Source organism: Opisthocomus hoazin, chromosome 2, assembly GCF_030867145.1.
Source record: "Opisthocomus hoazin isolate bOpiHoa1 chromosome 2, bOpiHoa1.hap1, whole genome shotgun sequence".
Lineage (NCBI taxonomy): Eukaryota > Metazoa > Chordata > Aves > Opisthocomiformes > Opisthocomidae > Opisthocomus > Opisthocomus hoazin.
In genome coordinates, this window is record NC_134415.1 from 103,705,841 (window position 1) to 103,726,038 (window position 20,198).

General features: G+C 40.8%; 1 protein-coding gene across 1 annotated transcript in view; it reads left to right on the plus strand.

The window, feature by feature from the left end:
• Positions 1 to 20,198, plus strand: part of COL21A1 (collagen type XXI alpha 1 chain) — a 114,908-nt gene that overhangs the window by 5,862 nt on the left and 88,848 nt on the right. The window lies entirely within an intron of this gene.

A 20,198-nucleotide genomic window follows, 5' to 3' on the forward strand; every position in this document is an offset into this window, starting at 1 on the left:
GTGAATTTGCTGATGTGACAAAACTTGGAGGATTTTTTAAAAGATTTTATCTGTGGAACATGCTAGAAAAGCATCTTTATCCAAGCTGTCTTTGAAAGCGAGAAATTGAGTTGCTGGGATGAAGAGTGTCCCAACTTTTGTGGGTGGAGTGTATATTAACACTGATATTTGGTTAGCTCAGAGCATTTTTTTTATTTTAAAGACCATTTACTCTACCCAAAGCTCTCTATTTTTTTGTGTTTAGTCCAACTTATCAAATCTACAATGTTGAGTTGCATTATCCAAACTGTCAGTTCTTTTCCCCTTTCTTTTGTGTAAATCTTGAGAGCCATGGTGATGATAGAACATGTTCTAACTTGCCTGAACTCATTTATATCCCACATCAACAGAAAGTGGAAACCCCCCCCTGAGCTCTAGTCTGAGATTAAGCCAACAATTTTTAAAGCATGCGAGCTTGTATTTTCCAAAATATTTTCTAACAATCTGTACTTTGTTCATTAAGTAGAGTTGATGATTTCCAAAAGTTTTCTTTTGAGTGAAAACTTTTGCAGCATATAAAAATTAGCCCAATTAAGGTGATTTGAAGACACGAGATCGCTCTGTTGGTGTAACACCAATCTGACAGTACGTGTAGGCTCAGCCTGTAACAGACCCTTGAGAAGTCTTTGTTGTCAAGAGTACCTTGTGCTTCGTTTGGTTTCAGTGGGTAGTTCCAATTCTCACCTCCTTACGAGCTCCCGAATTCCACAACAGCTTGCAGTATCTTGTGTGGGGAGATCAAGATAACATTACAGAGTTGTATCAACAGTACAGTTTATTAAAATACCAGATTATTGAGCTCGGTTTAAAATTTTGTGGTATAACCCTTGCTTCACTGCAGTGTGCAAAACTGTGTGAACTTTTGCCAAAGTAGCAGGGGGGCTGCCAGGGAGGGGCCACACGGTCCCATGATGAGCCTTCTAGACTGTCAACGTAGTGCATACGTTTGAGGCAAGATGTGTGGAGTGGTGCTTTAATTCTTTTCCTGACATCAGACACTTATAAGGTTCAAAGTACAGGTGCAAGTAGAAAAGCATGTAATGCCTTCAGTGTCCCCAAATTTAATAATTTCTTTTTCTGTGTTTCTTAACCTCCTGGGTGGCTCTCTTGGAGCTCTGGCCCAGACAGACTCCATTAGACAGAGATCTAAGCAAGGCTGTGTAAATAAATATCTCTTTCTTTAATTGCAGCTCTCTTTGACCAGATCAGCATGTTCCTACTTACTTACACTTGGGATCTGACCCTGGTTTCCTACTAGTGAAGCTCTTTCCTCATTGCAAGTAGAGAAGATAGAATAATATTCCCAGTTAAATAAAAAGGCAAAGGAAAATATAAACACTGTAAGTGTAGCTGCAGTGTGCTCTGTGAAGAGGAGGCAGGCACATCTATGCAGTAACTTAAAGCGTCAGTGAATTATGCAGAATGTGACTTGAAGACGGAAGAAGCGGGAGCGGACCACTGCTGGACTGTTAGGGTCATGAATTCATTCCTTTCTCAGCTGTGGGAGATGTTTTGAAACAACAAAAGCTCTCTGGGAAGTGGGTCTCTGAGACTGGACTTTATGCCCAAGTCAAAAACCCAGGGGAAAGTTATATAATGCAGAACTTCCATTTAATTAAAGGATTGATTGCTTATGGGAGGTGGAAACGGGAGTCTCCAGCTCTTAAAATCTTGGCTGTGATAGCACAGGCCTGAAAGATACAGTGGATCACTCCTGACAGAATATAAGCCAAACTGAATGCCAGTGTCTCGGCAAGCAACTGTGTGCCCTCCTTTCCCAAGTGGAATGGTATCTGCCTAGTTAGTGTATTTAATTTAAAAGGTTTCCGTTAGGAGGGAGCAGAACTGGGTGAGCAAAAGTGAGAGAACTTTTGAGATGTACCACGAGATTCACCTTCAACTCATGAGACAGAACAATGTGGAAAAATACAGCCAAGAACACTGGAGCTATTTAAAGAGTAGAGCCCTTCTTAGCAGCTTAAAACAAGGGAGCTTTTGGTGGAAATGCAAAAATAAAAGGTCTTAATACATCAAGGGGAATTTTTAGAGACAAAACCTCTCATTATCTTACGTACTGAAAGGAAACTGAAACTCTCACCTGCTGAAAAGAAGTCCCTTTTGTCCTTCAGGAACTCTGTCACTTGCAGGGAAAGCGAGGATCAAATAGGAACCCTAAGCAAGCCAACCAAATAAATTAAATGGCTTTTTGAATAGCTCTGCCTGGAAGTCAAGAGAAAAAGAAGAATGGGGAAACAATGGCAATTAAAAGACCTGGAGGAGATTCTTCCTATCTCTGAGAAGTAAAATTGAGAGTCCTTCAGGTCCTATGTAGAATTGTACAAACCATGAAAAATCACTGATGATAAAATGTATCTAAGTGCTGGCAATATCACTCTTGCAGCATGATAGAAGATAAAGTGATACAGGATTTTTCTGCTTTTTTACTACCATGGAAAAGAATGAGGGGTGGGGAAGTGGAAGAGGATTTGCTGAATAGGAACAACAATGATTTTTTTTTTTTAAGGTCCTAGACAATGGAGTTTTATGTTTGCTATTCCCCGATGAATTTTCAATGAGGAGAAAGGAATGTAATTGTATGCCCCTGTGATTAAGTCCATTTGCTGTGCAAAGAGGCCCACATGGCCATGGCATGCTCATGACTCAGCTGAAATGAACATTGACCACTTTTGCCAAAAAGGGGAGGAAAGCCAGGATGCAGAGGATTTCATTAAGGAGCTCAGAAGAGAGGACAGCTGCACCTAATTTTCAGAAGCACATAGTTGTCTTCGAGGAAGCCAAGCAGTACCAAGAAAAAAGCTTAGTTTTTATTTCCTAAAGAGTAAGGGCATTCCATTTGTTTTATCGCTTATTTTCATTTCTGATCTGGATTTAAATAAGGTATCTGCTCTCAGAAGAGGTGTTTCTAGCAAAGGAGAATTTCTTTGTGTGTGCATTAGTTAGTATAAGTACTCACTGTAGGTAATGGGTAAGTTCATATTTTGATGGTACCTGACAGTAGCAAGAAAAAGACACTGAACAAAACCGTCCTGGAGCTGTCCCATACGGATGAACATGGCAGACCATTCTGTAGCTGTAAATAGAATAGCTGTTATTTATAGTTTCAAATTATACAAGGTAATGCATAGACTTACTTATTTTGATGACTTTGTTTGGAGTCCCAGTCCTACAGACAATGCTGTATTTGTTTAGGCCTGAATGCAATGAATTACAGTCCAGGTGCAGGTTTTATGATCCATTGAGATTGCTATTAATTTATTTTGGGCTTTTTTTTGTGTGGAAACAGCAGTCCACCCAGCCATTTTACATTGAAGGAGTGACACTGCATCTGTACAATGATTGGTTTTGTCTAAAGCCGCATGTGCTAGTTTTATAACTTGCAGGTAAATGCTATATTTATTTTACATTTTTATTTTATAGTTCACATCTTTTTTTATACTTCAGCATTGAATGTAGACTGTAACATACTTTACTATATGAAAACACATTGAACTTTACTGAAAAGGAATTTGTCCATCTCTTCCTTAGTATTAAATTCTGTACAAAATTTTCTATATACTTCAGTGCAGGTCAGGTAATATTACTATTGGCTTGTGCTAATGAATGAACCATTAATGAATGGGCCATCAAAATCTGTATAGAACTGAAACCAGTGAAGTGCTTTGCATGAGAGGCTGCAAATTTCTAAAAACTGGACTTACTTGTGGGCATATAGTCAGGAGCATAATGATGCAGCTGAAGTTAAATGAGTGATATTTGCCCAGTCACGGTAAAGAAACTTGATTTTCAGGTTTCCATGGGACACATGGGAACACACTAAAACTGGAAGAATGAACCCAAGAAGGAGAGACCACTGAAATCAGGATTTCTGGGAACGTAGCTTCAGCAGACAGCACCTAAGTTAAATTTTGCGTCTCTGTTTTGAAGCACAGAATCTACTGCAGAGCATCTGCATTCTGCACTACTAGTACGTTCTGCCTGACTTAGAAAAGGGCTGCCCTCAGGTAAAGAAATGAGTCATGATTATATTATTCCTCAGAGGCCTAAGGACTTTGGTATGTAACTTCTACTTTAGATGCCTACGTCCAACACTTAAATGCCATAGAGACTCTTACTTCTACTCAACTCCAGGGGTAAGTGAAGTCATTATGCCTGCATTTCTGTCAATCAAAATTACTGCACACCTATATGTCTGATGCTAGGCATGCCTAGACCTGTGTGGCATAGACCTAGCACAAGCCTGATTCCTGGAAAGATTTACGGAGTAGAAATTCCTCTGTTTCACCTGTGGATCCAGATCCAGCAGGAATTTTTAAGACGTATTTTTGGAACAAGCTCCTTGAAAAGCAGTATTTTTTTACTCATTATGTCACGTGGTTAAAGCATTAGTCAGAAAAGAAGACCAAGGTTTAGTTTCTTCCGCAGTCTGAAGCAGTTTGAACCATTTGCCTTACAGTTCTGGTAAATGTTAAAATGGTGAGCTTCTGAATAGAGATGAAATGGGGAAGGAGAAGTATGAAGTATGGTGTAACTGCGGTTGATACTGTGTATTTTAAGCCCTTTTTGCCAGCGCTGCAGAGAGCTATAAATAGAGGTATCACATTTTTAGTTTCTAAATTGATACTTACGACATACACCAACCCTAGGGATCTCTGATTTGTTTTAGGTGTTAGGCCTCCAGAAGCAAGCCACATCACTCAGGAAGCATTTGTTGTTTACGCTGGGCCAAAGTGAGATCTGTATGTGTCAATGGTGGTAGAGATTATGCTTCTTACTAGGTGAAGAGGAAGGCTACGTGAAAAGTCTGATTTATTCAATCCAGGATAATGGCAAACATTGTGTGTGTGTATTGCTGCATTAGAAACAAAGCTGCAAAATTAAAGCACATAGATGCATTGCTCATACTGCTTTGAGCAGTAGCACGCTCAACAGCTGCTGTAGGATTTTCCTATTCAAGATGTCTCTAAGCAGAACTGAAGAAGTGTCTCTCTGACACTCACTCAGGGATGCCCTGTAGCACTGATGGACAGGACTTGCCCAGCAAAGGCTCTGCCTGTCTCCAGACTACCCTCCACCACCAGGAGGTTGCCTTCTGCAGCAGAGGTCTCAACACCTGTTAGTTGTACTGTGTTTTGGATATACTATGAGGAGACAGTTGATAACACTGGTGTTTTCAGTTGGTGCTAAGAAATCCAGGACTTTTTTCAGTTTCCCATGTTTGGCTAATGAGCAGGTGTGCAGGAGCTGGGAGGGAGCACAGCCAGGCAGCCAGCCCAGGCTGGCCAGTGGAAATATTCCATGTCATAAATGTGATGCTCAGTTTATGAATGGGGGTTGGCTGGGCGGCAGGAATCCTTCCTCTCTTCTCTTTGCTGTGAGTTTGAATCCTCTCTTGGGGAATTCAAACTTTTTTTGGGAATTGCGTGATTTCGGGGTTCCGCGATTGCTGCTTGGGGCCTGGCTGTGGGTCGGTTGTCGGGTGGTGAGGACAACTGTATTGTAGTAGCAAGTCTCATCCGTGGGGCCTGGATGACTCTCTGACCCATTTGCTGAAGATTTCTCCATAGAGTGGGAGGAAAGAATTTGCCTTCTTCCCATGTGCTGTAACGTTGCAAGATAGAACAGGATGCTGCCCCTCACCCCCACGCCATCCTTGCAGTGCCAGCTTGCAGGGAATCGTCTGCGACAGCTGAGGGATAATTTTCTGCAGTTTTGAACACTGAGATTTCTGGGAATTTCCAAGTGCATAACAAACTTGTGTGGCTCTGACTGTTGTAATTGTTGTAAAAACAAACACCGCTCCCACGTGAGGGTAGTTCTCCTCACGGTATCCTGGAGATCTGGAGTTGCACTCCTATTGTACTGTTAAATCCTGATTAATGAACGTCTGAAGATTAAACAACAGCCAATAGCACAGGTGAGTGAGCGAAAAGAAAAAGCAAAGACACTGGTTATAGCAGCGTTACAGGGTTCAGGGACTTTTTCATAGGGAGAGGTGGGACGGTACTTAATGGTTCTTAATGGAATCACTCCCCTCCGTCTCTTGTGGTGGTCTCTGGGGACAAGAGGTTTGGTGTGTTGCTTGGAGTTATTGGGCACCAAAGCCAGCTCAGGTTGGGTCGCTGCTGCGCCTGCGCTGCTTCTGGTAAGGCTTGTCCTCCTTTGGTTCGGGTGGTTCCTGCTGTAGTAGTTCCTGTAACATGCAGCTCAAATCATGGGTTACAACAATTTAAAGGTATTTCCATTACAATAAACTGTGTGTATACATGCAGATGGAAGGGAGTTTGGGGGGACCTTTCGGTTTTGCTGAGAAAGTCATAGGCAGAACTAGTGGGTGGAAATTCAGAGAAATTAGTCTTTGAAATAAGATGCTGTTTCTTAAAAGTGGGGCTGATTAAGCACTGGAAAAGGTTAAAGGAGTTGGAGAAAGGAGGGATGCACTCGAGTCATTAAAACAAGGTTAGATATTTTTCTCAAAAATGCAGTTGAATCCAGTTTCTTGTAAACAATCTATAGCTTATGCATACAGGGGTCAAACTAGATGACAAAAATGTACTGGATGATCCTTTCTCTTCCCAAGATCACACATAAGGGCTTTGGGAAAGCAGATAAACTTTCACTTAAATGTATGGATGTTGAAATGGCATTTCTCTCCTAAATGTGTGTACTTTCATGTACAACTTAAAACATCTCCTTGTTCAGACACCTGCCTGGGGGACTGGGAAATACTGGTGATCTTGCTGTGTCAGAAAGTGACATCCAGGGTGAGGTGTGTATGGTATATGCTGGTTTACTTCGTATTTTTTCTTAGTGCTATTTACCTGTGTGAAACAAAGCTGAAATCAAAGGACCACACAGGAATTTCTGGGGAGGGAATACCCAGAGACAGGGGTTGTGTAGTGCTGGACAGCCCTGGCCTCCTCCCCACCCTGCACCTTTGTGAAACCTTCTTGCTGTGGTTTGTCCCTGCATTAGTCCCTCAACTCTGCAGCTACTGTGTCCTTAGTTGCTTGGTGGACTGAAGGACAAACATACGGTAGGGACCAGGAAGGAGTTTTATACTTTAGGAATGTAATAAAAATAATTGTCTTCATATAACAGGTTGTCATCATGTTGTAAAGTGAGTCGAATACTTGTTGGAATATCTTTAGTCTTGCAGGTGAAAAGCAGCTAAGCGTGTAAATTTTGCAAGGTTTTAATTTTTGCTTGGGATCATACCACATCTGGAATTGCAAGTGTTTCTCAAAGTACCACATTTTGGATGTACTTGAAACAGCAAATGTTTATGTTTTCCCCATTGAGCATGGATGCGTTAAATTTCTGTTTTCTTCCCTCAGAAAGCTGTTTAAAATATTAAGGGTCTGATTCAGCTCCACTGAAGACAACTGGAGTTCCTTCCAAGTTTTCACTGGTTCAGATCCTAAATTCCTCTAGAATTTCTACTATTCCCATTCCTTCAGCAATCACAGCCTCTTTTGATTGACTTGTCAATATTTTCAGTAAAATCAAGAGTAAGTAAAAAAACTACCGTCATTTAAAAAAAACATTGAATTGGAAAACCTAAAATTCTTTTTTTCTGTTTACCTGATATGACTCTTCTTGGTTTGATGTCAGTGAGTTTATATTCATTGTCAAAATACTAACATATAATCAAGAGGTTTAAAGGCCAGTCTACTTTATGATACCTTTATATGTAGTCTAAAGGCTGTTGTACTAAATTAAATGGAATAAACATCCATTCATTGTATAGCATAAAACAATAAAATCAAGTTTTGAAGTTTGAACAGAGACTTCAACCAGCTTATCCCATGGCTACGAATTGATATTATAAAAAAGATAAAGATGAGTCTGTTTTGCCTTCTGTTGAATGTTTCTGAAAACGAGGGAAAAAGGGGGAGGACAGTTAAAGAAATGGAAAGGACTAAGCTTTCAAATAAAGTTTTGAAACCTTCAGCTAAAGCAGGATTCCACGTCATCATTCTTATCCCCTCCAGCATTTGACAGTACTTAAATGAGCACTGAGAATAGCATTAAGTGTAATTTGTGGAAAAAGACAATGAATAACGTTAATGGGCTTGATCCGTTGTGCTTAATGCTGGAATTCAAACCCGTCTGAGGGATAAACAAGACAGATGAACAGAAGAAAAATATTGGAAGACAGAAAATATAACTTCTGTTTCTGATGCTGGCCCTTACTTGCAGGAGGCAAACAGAGCCCATAAACTTATTCTTTCCTGCATTAGCAAACTGATTTTAAATCACCCCTTACTGCTTCTCTCTTGTTTTCACAGCAAATGTTGCAGTCATCACATTGCAAATAACATCTTAGCTAAGCCAGCCCTACCCTCCCCTTTTTAAAAGTGGAGAACGAGAATAAAAAGATGGAAAGAAAATGCATTTTAGGGGAAAAGAAAGAAGCCAGTGAGGAGCTATTGGCAGAAATGTGTGTCTGATGTAGCAGGACCTAGCTGAATTTGGTAGTACTGACAATGTTTCTGAATCCTTAGATGGCTTGCTCTTGTGAGGACTTTGAGACCACAGCAGGAATGGATGAGCAATTCTGGATATCTCTTGTCAATTAAGCATGATCCTAGCGTGGTCTTTAAATTGCGTTAGAAGTTCTTACTTGGATTGGTTCTGTTTTTATGTCGCCTTTATGCCTCTTTCTATCAACATTCATTATTAGAGATTGTACCTTTCTCTCAGACTTGAGCCAATTTCTATAGTGCTTTCATTGCTGAATTATACATAATTGTATGTAATTACAGAATTATATGTAGTTTTCAGTTATTGCATTATGTGCCCCAGTGACTGTTTTCCTTCTGTTTACCAACAATTGTCACTGGTCCAATCAAACTCTATGTTCCTTAGCACAGCCAAAATCGTCTCCTAAACTATTGCTCCAGGTAGTCATTTGTATTAAATTGTATTTCTGTTTCCCTGTTTGGTAATGTAGATACATATACATGTGCACACTCAAAATCTGAACTTTTGGATTTCCTGTACGAGTAGGTTCAGACATTACTTATGCAGAATCCTGTTATCATATGCAAGGTTAATTTCAACTGTACAATTCGCATGTCAGATTCTATCCTATTGATTAGCTGTTTTGTTTTCATTGGATTCGTCCAAGGAGGGAAAATTCTGTGGAATCTCAAGTTACTTGATAAAGAGAGAAATAACAGCACGGGCTTTTCACAGACAGGATGAAATCATGGTTTCCAGGGAGATCTCAAATTCATTTGTTGCAGCCAGAACGTTGTGCTGCCAGCTGTGGTTGCTTACATAAGTTGCCCATCCTATATTGTTTTCCAATCAGCCGCGTATCAGTCCAGCAGCTCAAATGCTGTGGTAAGCCTCCTTCTTCTTTAACCCGTAATCACTAATTGCCAGAACCTGGCACAGCATCCTCTTGGAGTGGGAATAAATCCAACAAAGTGCAAAGTGCCAGAATAAATTTGATTTAAAAATACAAGTCTTCTGTGACTTCAGATGTTGGAGCATGAATACAAACTTTCTCTGCTGTAGACTGGAGGAGTCAGTGGGTTTGCTGTGCTTTACTGAATCATATGAAAAACAAACAGTCAACCCATCTCACTTAAGAGGATTCTCTGCTTTCAGAAATGTGTATCTTCTTGCTTGGGCTATAATGTATTATCAACTGCTTATTTTGTCTTTGATGTGTAGCACCAAAGTTGGTATAAAGCATTTACACAGTTGATACAAAGCCCTTCTGAAAGCTGCCAAAAATATAATAATTTCTTTAATCCTCTCTGTTCCTTTAAATAGTCTGCATAATACTTTATACAGTGTATATATCAAAGCTATAAATACGTAGTGTAATCTTACCATGTAGTACTAATTCCTGTGGGTTTATTTTGTTTAAATCAAATACCTCTAATAGTGGAAATTGTAATCTTGTTGCAGAATAGTTTCATTTAAACTACTGGTCCATTGTTGTTGTGTTTTTTTTTTCTTACCTATCCCTAAAAAGTCTTTTGGAGTGAAGATTGAAGTGGTTTGCCTTGTCAGTAGTTTGGGCAATGCTCTTTTAACTGTTAAGTCAACCATTTTTAATGAGAGGTTTAAGTTAGGGCTGTGGCACAAAAAGGAATGAAATATCAAACATAAACTTGAAGTAGTTGTTAGTGCCTTTACTGATGATACCCATAAATGTAAAATTTCCACTTACCAGAGTGACTGTAATTAAACTAAAGTGGATTCTTGCTGTTTTGAGAAGACAGGAAAGCTCTAAGATAAAGAGGCTCTTAAGTAACGCTACTTAGACAAACGTGACTTGCTGTTTTGAGAAGACAGGAAAGCTCTAAGATAGAGAGGCTCCTAAATAATGTGATTGTATTTAGCCTGAAATGACAGGGTTTTGGCGTGCACGTTTGGAGGAGAGATCCCCCATGTGCCCGGTGCCACAATAAAGAATGCCTGCTTAATAGCCTGCCGACTATTGAGTCTTCAACTCTGGCTTTTCATGGCATCACTGAGCTTTGGGGGACAAATCCAGAATAATTACGCTGGAGTGTCAGGAACAGACCATGCTAGTGCATACCTGAGGGACCATGGATATGTATGCAGAGACAGGTGAGACCCATTTCTGAAAATGCAGACGAGATGTGATACTACTGTTTCTTTGAGGTCTCCTATATTCATTCACTTTCTTCAGGTGCTTGGACGTTCACCTTCAGCTAACCCAGGCCGCTTTGCCGTCGCCGCTGCACAGCTCCCATTGCTGCAGCCTTGGACATGATATACTCACTCAGCTGCAATAGGTCTTTGCCTGCGTCTCTCCTCACTTCTTTCTTGTGTTTCTCCAGTGCTGTCTGGAGATCTCTGGTCTTTAGTTGTCTCTCAGGTAGGATTTTAGACTTTTAGAGGGAGGAGAAACAAAGCTGTGCCTCCTACCCTTGCTGCTGTTGTAAAAAGGAAGGGAGCGAAGGTGGTGGGAATGGAAGGGGGGGCCCAAGCAAAAGTCCCATTAGCCTTTTCTTGTTAAAGGAGTCCAGGCAATGCTTTCTGCTTGATTTCAGGGTTAGGAAATGAAATATCTCAAACTGTGTACTCTGTGTGCTTTGTGTAGGCAGGTATTATGCAGACTAAGTACAGATATTGCTTAGCCGGAATGGAACCATTTTACAACTACTTTTCATTCTTGTTGTGCTAGTACTAACTATTAATAAAAAATAAAGAATACTTACACTGTGTAATTTTAACACATAATTTTCTTTCTTGACCCCTCTTAATAAAAACTGATCTGAAGTAATCTGTAATCATATATTTAATGTTGTAGAACACTCCTGGTATGAATGTAATTGTCCTGATGATTATGCCAAGATAGTTCATTCCAACATAGAAACAGAAAGAAATGGTATGAAGAATACTAACATCCTCGTCACTGTAGGAGATTTTATCTATTTATAGACAATCTTGCATTAATGTACATATATGTATGTGTATGAGCCTAAATTAATGATGTCTTCACAGCCTCACCCTTCCCAGGAAATGCTGTTATTCTTTTAAATGTTCACAAATATAATAACTTCATCAATTGTGCCCACTAAGAAAAATAAATGAAGAGGAACAACATGTTGAAAACATGAATGCAGAATGGGACTGAAATCCAAGTGAAAATAAATACAGATTTAGATGTATTACTTGTTAAAAGTAACTGATTTGGAGTAACATCATAGACTTTTTGAATGCTTAGGACTGGTAATATAAGGTAGAGTTAGGAATAAATAATTAAATGTAAATTGCCCTAACATTTATTTGTAAAGCGCATTAATTTTGAAAACAGAACAAATATGAAAAGAACATGATACAATGTTGCATTACTTTTCCACGTTATTTAATACATATGAATCAGAATTTTCAGGGTGGCTTTTCTCTTGCTGTACAGTTCATGTAGTATTGCGTAAGTTTGGAAATGCAAAGAATCTCCTGTATGTCCTTTTGTTTTGTTAATTTATACTTGGAAGGCACGATGATATATATAAAACCTTTAGTCTGGTTATTTTCTTGGAATACTGGAAAAGGTTAAAATCATACCCTTCCTGGCTTCCTTCTTAGACAGTAACTAGCAATGGGAAGAAGTGAAGGAAGGAAGGAATTCCTTTCAGTGTATTTCTTCAGGGTAGTTTTTCAGCAAGAAATCTTCATGCAGCAGAGAAGTCAGGGTTTTCCCTGTTTCTCCATTCCCCATTTGAATAATGATAAAACTGCACTGAAGAGCAAATATTTTTGATTCTGGAAGATTCCAAATTGCTCTAAATGGAAAGTTTCTTCAGAGACCGTTCCTGGGAAGAGTAAAATGATGTACTTATCTGGGTGCTGGAAAGCTGGAGATGGAACGACTGTATCAGTAAACTGCCATTTGAGATACAGAAGGTGCTGCTTTTAGGCATCTTAAATGCAAAGTGGACACACTGCCTAACCTGCTTATGCATCTAAATTTCCAGCTGAAAACTTAATTCAGATGTGAAATTCTTCTCCTGTGCACGGATATAGGAGATTCTGTTGTTTGAACCTCTGTACACTCCTGCTTAACAAAGCTGTTCTGGGAGTTGCATGGCTTTGCCACCTCTGATGCACCAGCAGCCTTGAATTAATTAAAAAATCAAGCAGAGGCTATTGGTTCAGTAACGGCTGTCCCACATGTCCACTGTGTAGGAAACCTGAGTTCAGTTTCCTTCCCAGTTGGACGTGTTCAGTGGCCCTATGTATGCAAATGCTGCTGCACGGCAAAATTGCAGCGCCCAGAAGAAAGTAAGAAATATGTTGCAGGAACTGTACAATTGGTTAAAGCTGCCTAAAATGACACAGCAAGTAGGTGAGTCAATAGGTCACTAATTTCCAAACTTCATTCAGTTTTCCTCCTACACATGGCAAAAACTGAATGTGTGTTGAGGAGGCTGTAATTTATCTGTCCCTGACCATGCACTCACAGGGCATGGGCTGATCAGAGAATCACAGAATGGTAGAGGTTGGAAGGGACCTCTGGGGATCATCTAGTCCAACCCCTCTGCTGAAGCAGGGTCACCTACAGTAGGCTGCACAGGACCTTGTCCAGGCGGGTTTTGAATATCTCCAGAGAAGGAGAATCCACAACCCCTCTGGGCAGCCTGTTCCAGTGCTCGTGAAGAAGTTCTTCCTCATGTTCAAATGGAACTTCCTCTGCTTCAGTTTGTGCCTGTTGCCCCTTGTCCTGTCGATGGACACCACTGAAAAGAGTCTGGCCCTGTCCTCTTGACACCCACCCATAAGATATATTTGATGCAGCCAAGCTTTATTGTACCCTCTTGCTCTCCTGCCTTTGGTGAAGATAGAGGTAATACTCTGCTGACTCTGCCTTGATGGAGAACAGGGTCTTATACTAGTGCCCTTTGGGTTGTAGTTCAAGGATCTAATGCTTAGTGGCTATGGTTTTACCTTTCATTTACTCTGAAATACAGAGAAGCTGATGAGTCTTGATGCAAGTCTCAAAGACACTCAAATATATCTAGTGCACTCTACACCCCCTCATTTCAGGGGCTCAGAGGAGAGGCCTTTACATAAGCTGTTAGGGGTCCCTCTGTTCAAGATAGACCGTTTTATCCCAGGATACTGTTTCCACTCACTCTAAACATCACTTTTACTCTCCAGGTTGCATGTAAAAACCAAGATAAAAACCATACAGTGAAGAACAGAAGAATGGCCATAACAAGTCACACTAAAGGCCCACCCAGCCCAGTAACCTGTCTCAGTTAATGTCTGTTAGGCCCTTGTGGCTTTAAAGTAAACAGTTTTGTGGAGTTGGGAGGTAGCCAAAGGCTTCCTCTTGCCACCCTGTGCGTCATCAGAATTACAAAGCCTCTGGGTGCAGTGCACTGTCCTGTTTAAGGTGGAAAAATGAAATAACCGTGGGAGATGCCTTGAAAAATACAGTAACATGTATGCTATTTCTCCACTAATATTCTCTCAGTCTGCAACCTTTTACTTGAGCTGGATGCGACGTCTGTGTATTTAGTTAGTAATCCTGTATGGATTTCTCTTTCATATACTAAAAGCGGTTTGGTATAACTGAGACATGGAAAAGCAATTTGATAAATGTGTTTTCCTGGTTACATTTGGTAAAACCACGTACTAATCACAGCAGATAATTTGGAAAAAGGCAGGGGCTAAAAGTTTTATTTAAAATACTCTTTTCTGTTTTTTGGTGTTTTTTTTTGTTTTTCACATAGCTTAGCATAATATTATAGAATCATAAAGTATTTTGAGTTGGAAGGGACCCATAAGGATCACTGAGTCCTGACTACTGTCTGCAGAAGTGGAGGACATAAGGAGCAAGCATGAATCCTGTGTACCTCTCTCTATGCAGTGCTGGGACAGATTTACCACGCCTTAGTGCATCCCGGCACTGTCTGACCCAGTTCATACAGCTCCAGCAGCAGGAGTTTGGCACGAGGACCCTGACTTCTCGTAGCAGCCAGCAGAGCTCTCAGGGGCAGAGAAGAAAGCAGTGAGGACTTCCGTGATCCACCATAGAGACAACTTTCTCCGTTTCAGGCTAAGAGAGTTGGGGCTGTTCAGCCTGGAGAAGAGAAGGCTCCAGGGTGACCTTCTAGCAGCCTTCCAGTAGCTGAAGGGGCCTACAGGAAGGATGGACAGGGTCTTTTCACAAGGGTGTGTAGTGACAGGACAAGGGGGAATGGCTCTAAACTAAAAGGGGGCAGATTTAGATTAGTTATTAGGAAGAAATTCTTCATCATGAGGGTGGTAAAACACTGGCACAGGTTGCTCAGAGAAGCTATGGCTGCCCCCTCCCTGGAAGTGTTCAAGGCCAGGTTGGATGGAGCTCTGAGCAACCTGGTCTAATGGGAGATGTCCCTGCTCATGGCAGGGGGGTTGGAACTAGATGATCTGTGAGATCCCTTCCAACCCTTGCCATTTTATGGTTCTATGATTCTGTGATTCTCTTAAAAACATGGAGATAGAAAGGACGTGATCAGCAGTGATGAATTTTGGCTTTTGGCAATGTCAGTGGAGAGGTCCTGGGCTGATATTAATGGTGGCCTTTCTGTGGTAGCAATAAGGCACTTGGGCCAGTATTTTCTGTAAGAAATTTCAAGCACATTTCTGTTGCCTGTGCTATAATTACTATGTTAAGAAGACACAGAGGTTTGGTCTCTGGAGTTGTTGGTTTGGCATCTCTTTTGACTGTTAAAAGAGCAGTGCTATATTATTATTTTCTTTCAAATAAATTGAACACTGGGTTTTTCATGGAATCCTCATTGCCTGGTTACTTAAGTCTCGGGTTTATCCTTTAAATTTTGCTTTCTATTAATAAGTCCATTTTGGACTACTAAATAGTTATTTGGTGTTATAATGAAGGTCTCAAGTTCAGTATCTCATATTTTTCAAGCTTTGTTGTAAATGAAATACGGAAGGACTTTCACAAATAGATGGAGAAAGTGATCTGCTGAGGGAATACAATTTGATTCTGCAAATCAGATAAGCTTGTTTTGCCAATTATTTTACTGTTTCTTTTTAAGAAATATAAGTTGGAGCATGGTTTTTACCAAAAGAAACCTTGCTTTGATGTGATAGTTACATTAATTTAATGTCTTACAAGATTAAAGATGTACACTGAAGGCTGATGCAGCATTCACTAGTGAGGAATGGAAATTCTTCACTGTAAGGTGCAAGACATATATGATTCCTGAGCTGTAATTCCCTCTTGTGCTCCCCTACACTGAGGCTTGTGAAGGTATTGCCCGTATTACTTCTTTTACTGGTGGAATGCCCCTCATGTGAGGGCAGGGCTGCATGGTGAACAGCGGTTCTCTGTGTTTCGGTAGGTGGGGCTGGGGCCAGGAGGAACTTGCAAACATTTCTGCTTTCTTGTTCTACTTTTTTCTTTTGGGACTTCTGGTTTGAGGAGTTTTAAGGCAACTTTATGAAACCTGACTAGTGGGGTCATATGAAGGGCGTCCCAGAAGTTTTTCCCTGTTGTTTAAAATATATTTACGAATGAGGTGAATACAAATGAATGATAGAAGGAGAACACAGAACTAAACAATTCAGAGGACAGCAAGTTTCTGCTGGGTGTATGAGTGGAGCACACCACAGCATATCCCCGTGAATATTCCTTTCCTTCCTTCTAGTTCCCCTGTAACGCCCATCATCTCCCGTTTGCAGTGGTTTTGACATGGCCTTTCCCCTCTGGTCCTAAAGCAGGCTCCCTGACACTCTCTGTGGTCCAGGACAGCCAGTAAATGCTACTTTCACATGTACCTCTCCTGTGGTGAAGCTTTAGTGTAACTGTGGAGCACCTCCTTCCGCAGGGGCACAGGGCTTCTGTGCAGTCCCCTGCTCGCCCCTTCCCACCTGGCCAGCTCTGAGCACCTTCCTCTTCCCTGTAGCTTCTCTCATTCCTGCCGATCTGGGGGGTTCATCCCTGAAGGTAGCAGTGGGTAAATGAGAGGCTTGAGAGGTGGGCCTGGGCGAACCTCATGAGGTTCAGCAAGGCCAAGTGCAAGGTCCTGCAGCTGGGTCAGGGCAATCCCGAGCACAAATACAGGCTGGGTGGATGAAGGGATTGAGAGCAGCCCTGCCAAGAAGGACTTGGCAGTGCTGGTTAATGAAAAGCGCAACATGAGCCAACAATATGCACTTGCAGCCCAGAAGGCCAACCGTATCCTGGGCTGCATCAAAAGCAGCATGGCCAGCAGGTCGAGGGAGGGGTTTCTGCCCCTCTGCTCTGCTCTGGTGAGACCCCACCTGGAGTCCTGCGTCCAGCTCTGGAGCCCTCAGCGCAGGAAAGACATGGAGCTGATGGAGCAGGTCCAGAGGAGGGCCACAAAAATGATGAGAGGGCTGGAGCACCTCTCCTGTGAGGAAAGGCTGAGGGAGTTGGGGTTGTTCAGCCTGGAGAAGAGAAGGCTCTGGGGTGACCTTACAGCAGACTTCCAGTACCTGAAGGGGCCTGCAAGAAAGCTGGAGATGGACTTTTTACAAGGGCCTGTAGGGATAGGAGAAGGTGTAATGGCTTCAAGCTGGAAAAGGGCAGATTTGGATTAGATAGAAGAAAGAAATTCTTTTCTGTGTGGGTGGTGAGGCACTTGAAGAGGTTGCCCAGAGAAGCTGAGGCTGCCCCCTCCCTGGCAGTGTTCAAGGCCAGGCTGGATGGGGCTTTGACCAACCTGGTCTAGTGGAAGGTGTCCCTGCCCATGGCAGGAGGGTTGGAACTAGATATCTTTAAGGTCCCTTCCAACCCAAATCATTCTATGGTTCTATGATTCTATGGAATGTTTGTGAAAGGATGAGCAGTGCAGTTTGAGGAAGGTGTTAATGGCTTTTGCAGGGGTTGGTGAAAGGAGAGTGGCACCAGTGAGCAGGATCCTGGTGTCCCTGTCTGACCTGAAGTGCCTGCGCTTATGGCACAGGACATATACAAGTTTTGTGTGTGTTCAAAGAATTTTGCAGATCTAGTGTGCTGCTTTAGATTCACAAAAAGGTGTGATATTAATGGTAGCAGTCCCTGTACTCTTTTTAGTGAAGACTGATGCAGTGAATTCACTAACTTGCTTGTTTTTTATTTTCCTTTAACATAAATTCTATGGATTTTACATAAATAGCCATTCAGACAATCGCAGAGATGATGAACACCAAAAATATTTAATGTACTATTGTGATATTTTCCTTCGTCATCTTTTTCACAACTATTCTGTATCAATTTTTTGGACCTATTTCTGTTGGGGTTGTTGGTAGGATTTTGTAGCTTGTTTGGGCCAGAATTGTGTTTTTTTGATAAACTCTCTGTACAGTAGTCTGTTGGTTTATTTTTTCAGTTGTAGGCTGACATTTTTCTGATATTCTCAAAGAATGTAGTTGTCTTTCTTTGGTTACCTGCTGTTCAAATTCCCACATAAATTTAATTTCATATGTTCTTTAGTATCACTTAGTTTGGCTTTGTGAGAGATGTGTTTTACCCATCAGTAAACACTTGCCACAGAAAAGGCTGAAAGTAATTTTAAAATGATGAATCTTACAAACTATCAAGTTTGAAATAATCAATGTAAATTGTCCACTTCTACCATGGTAAGATTTTCTCATGTGTCGCATACGTATTACTTGTACACTTAATTTTGTGGTTTAAACAGATCCTTTTTCAAATAGCTGAGACAAGAAACTGCCACTTAATCATTTTAAATGAAGTTGACATCCCAGTATTTGTGTAGTAGCATTGCAACAGTGCATCTTATGTCCTATCCCGCAGACCCCAAAGTGCTTCACCTGGTTTTTCATTCATTCTGACACAAGGTAATATGAATAACAAAGTATGGTGTTACCTTGCAATTATCTGTAATCTGAAGGTGATATTTAATGACATAATAATTATGGTTTTGCACTATTAACTTTGGGGGATTCTATTAGGTAAGAGTAGCATTTCCTGGAAATTTCTCGAGGTTGTTTGTGGGGATTTTTATTTTTTTTTCTTAATGGAATGAATGCTTTATAAGCAGTGGAAAAAGCAAATCAGCTGACCGAAAAGCCAGAGTAAATAAATTTGCTGATATTGTGGAACATCTTCTATTTGGAAAATACAGATCAGGAATCTACCAGAAATGAACCTGACATTGAATTACTGCCTCTCTACTTGTTATTATCTTGCCCTCACAGCTCTGTAATCCCTTTTTCCCAGATCATTTTCCTAAAAACATCATGTCAGATATATACATCTTTAGAGAGAAAAAGGTCTACGTTTAATTGCTGCAGGATTTTGTTGCAGATAACAGCTTACTGGCTCCTTGGTGGTTGCTCAGTATGTTAGAGTGATTAAATGGCATTCTCTTCAGTTCACTCCCCTGACTAGTCTTGGAAAGGAAAATGGTTACTTATTTCCATTTGCCTATTTCTTCTTCTAAGAGGTACTTGCAATAGGCACGCCGAACTGTGCTTTTGTGTGTTTTTGGAGCATAGTATTTTCCAGCACTATGGAAGTTTTAGAACATCTGCCAGTACCTTATTGCTGGTAATGTGGTGGACACCTTGTCTACCCTGAAGAGTTAAAAATTAAAGATGAGTGATATGAAAAGGACAAAACCACAAAGTTTTCATCCCCCCGTCATACAGTGACTATTAATTTTGTTGTGTAATAACTGTTTTCATTTATATTTGACCTTTTAGGTGAGTGTGTAGATCATTTTGGTGTGGGCATAAGTAAAGGTTTATGACTAGAAGAAAGGGATATGAAAAGGGAATGAATATTGGCCTTTTTCAAGGAAGATATTTCAATTCTAGGAAATGGGCTGAAAAAAAGCAGCAAGAATGCTGGTGATAAACTAGTGTGTAATAGATAAAGGCTAACGTGACTGACAAAGCAAAGCCTGTAGAGAGAAGAGGAATATTTAGTCTTCTGGCTAGATGTAAAATATTTGGTGACACTGAAGGGCAATGCGATGAATTGGCCCTGAACTGCTACTGAAAATTTGTCCAGAATTTATCTTCTTTTTATTCATGGTTTGGCAATTTTCCCATAAATATGGGAAAATTTAAAAGCAGTAGGTTGGCTGGCCAATTACTGAGCAGCACAAAGACAATGTTGTTCTGAATGCAAACCAAACAATTCAATGGGGAAAAAAGTTTCTGTTAACGTATGCAAAGATGGCTAGAAGTTATTGTAAAATTTTGTCCTCTGTTATGTTCATGACATTTGATTGACCAAATCTCCACTTACATGAACAAGTACTGCTGCACATATTTTAGTAGAAATCAAAGAGTCACACAGTGGTTGAGGTTGAAAGGGACCTCTGGAAGTCATTTGGTCCAAACCAGAGCCAGTTGCTGAGGACCATGTCCAGAAGGGCTTTTGAGTATCTCCGAGGATGGAGACTCCACAGCCTCTCTGGGCAACCCATGCCAGTCCTCAGTTGCCAGTGCATGCACTTACTCAGACCAGCATCTAATCCTCACTTTTTGTGTCAGGGTGTTCATGTTTTATAGTGGAGGATAAAATGTAGTTAGAAAAATGGATTTGGATTGGAGGATGAGAAATCAGAATACAAAAGAGATTCAGTATACTATTTTTCTTTCTCTGAGTCTTGAAATGAATGGATCTCTAATAAAGTGCTTCAAAAATGTTTCTTTCC